The sequence below is a fragment of the Orycteropus afer genome, unplaced genomic scaffold (assembly GCF_000298275.1).
Source record: "Orycteropus afer afer isolate SDZICR_OR568_19922 unplaced genomic scaffold, OryAfe1.0 scaffold00173, whole genome shotgun sequence".
Lineage (NCBI taxonomy): Eukaryota > Metazoa > Chordata > Mammalia > Tubulidentata > Orycteropodidae > Orycteropus > Orycteropus afer.
Window position 1 is genome coordinate 5,685,520 of NW_006921760.1, and position 2,365 is coordinate 5,687,884.

The 2,365-nt window shown below is 39.3% G+C and overlaps 1 non-coding gene across 1 annotated transcript; it reads left to right on the forward strand.

Moving 5' to 3' along the window:
• The first annotated feature begins 429 nt into the window (after positions 1-429).
• LOC122150563 lies at positions 430-532 on the forward strand. The gene has a single exon (XR_006163730.1). It is a non-coding gene; the product is annotated as a U6 spliceosomal RNA (small nuclear RNA).
• The last annotated feature ends 1,833 nt before the right edge of the window (positions 533-2,365 follow it).

A 2,365-nucleotide genomic window follows, 5' to 3' on the forward strand; every position in this document is an offset into this window, starting at 1 on the left:
GAAGCCAAGTCTATAAAACCAAAGAATAAGTAACAATCAAATATAAAGTTGAGAGGACTGTTTCCAAAAGCTGATGTCTCCAAACTGATTTTTGAACATCCATGTGTAATAACGATCAGTCAATCAATGTCAATTTCTAAAGAAGAAATTTTCAGAGGTAGTTATAAAAAATTTAAGGAATATGATGGCCACCAGACACAATGTAGAATCCCCAGCTTTGTAGAGAAGAGAGTTTATTACTACAGAAGAGGTAGGCAGTAGCAAAATAGAGCCTTCCTCAGTAGACAAGAATTGGAGATGTTCATCAAATTGAAAACTTACCCATTTAGTCCAGCAGGATGCTCCTTAGAATCAATGGTAGTGACACCTCATCTTGCTTACTTTGGACACATCATCAGAAAAGACAAATGGCTAGACAAGGACATTGCTGTGCTCATTTTGGCAGCACCTATAGTAAAATTGGAACGATAGAGAGATACCATGGCCCCTGCACAAGGATGACACACAAATTCATGAAGCATTCCTTATTTTTTTTGAAGAAATGTTTGACTATCATTAGCCATTAGAAAGATGCAAACCAAAACAACCCTGAGATACCCTGTCACTCTAGCATTAATAGCAAAGTTCAACAAAACAAAAGATAGCAAATGCTGACGAGGATGTGGAGAGCTTGGGAGTCTCATCACTGCTGGTGGGACTGTAAAATGATAAAAATCGCTGTGAAAATTGGTATGGCAAATCTTAAAAAGTTGGAAGTAGAAATACTATTTGATCCAGCAATCCCATTACTAGGTACATATCCTAAACAAGTGAGAGGAAAGACACAAATAGAATATATTCATACCCATGTTCATTGCAGCAATATTCGCAATAGCAAAGAGATGGAAATAACCTGAGTGCCTAACAGAAGAATGGATAAACTGTGGTACATACACACAATGGAATACTATGCAACCCTAAAGAATAATGTAGAATTGGCAAAACACAACATAACACGGATGAACTTGGAGGACATTACGCTGAGTGAAATTAGTCAATCACAGAAGGACAAATATTGTTTTAGTTAACTATTGCAAAAAGTCAAGGAAAGGTTTATACACGGAAGGAAACTTTCTTTGTTAGTTACCAGGGGTGGGAGGGGAGAGGAGGGGGAATTCCTAGATAGGTTGGGGGAAAAATATATACATATATTCCAAAGATTATTAGCAGTTACCAGGGATAGGAGGGAGAGGGAAACAGGAAGCTTTTGTTTGTGAGGGATTGAGTTTATGATAATGGTGGTGAAATATTTTGGAAAAGGATAGCCATAATGGTGGCACAACATAAAAAATGTTTCATTCTGTTACATATAGGTTGTCATGAGTTGAAGATGGCTTGACAACAACTAAAAACAGCAGCAACTAACAGAACGTGCTGCTCCTACAAGGCTTAACTATCTAGGTCTGCTGTAACAGAAACGGCACAAGTGGTTGGCTTTAACAAACAGAAAGTTCTTTCCTCACATTTAAAAAAAAAAAAAAAAACTCACTGATGTAGAGTCAAAATCCGACTCACAGCAACCCCTCCTTGGGTTTCTGAGGCAGAATCTCTACAGAAATAGATTGCCCACCCTTCCTTCTGAGGAAGCTTTCTGGTTAGCAGTCAAATGCCTGCTGGTGTGGAATGTGGAAGGTGTGGAAGTTGTTATGTTGGTGGATGTGTAGCTGTTTTCACCACAATAGAAGTCAATAAATAAGTAAAGGGAGCAATAAAAAAGGGGGGAGGGGTATTGCAATGGTTTGAATTGTGTCCCTCCCAAAAAAATGTGTTATAAATCCTAACTCCTATGCTTATGGTTAAAATGCCATGAAGGAATGGCCTTTCTTTGTTATGTTAAGAGACAGTAGGGTATGTCTTAAATCAATCTTTTCTGAGATATAAAAGAGTAGATTAAGCAAGCAAGGAAGCAGAGATGGAGGAAGACAGATGCCATGCCTCAAGATCACCCAGGAACCAAAGAGAGACAAAAACTTTTCTCCAGAACCAACACGGGGAGAAAGCCATCTCCTGAAGCCAGCACCCTGAATTCAGACTTCCAGCCTTCTAAATTGTGAGAAGATGTATTTCTGTTTGTTAAAGCCACCTGCTTGTGACATTTCTGTCATAGCAGCACTAGAAAGCTGAGACAGACATTATGTTTTGTAAAGTAGAGGGATCAGTGAAAACAAAGGAAACCCAAAGTAAGATGGATTGACGCAGTGGCTGCAACGATGAAGTCAAACCGACCAGAGATTGTGAGGATGGCACAGTGTTTCACTCTGTGACACACAGGTTGTCATGAGTCGGAGATGGCTTGACAGTCACTAAAACAGCAGCAACTGACAGC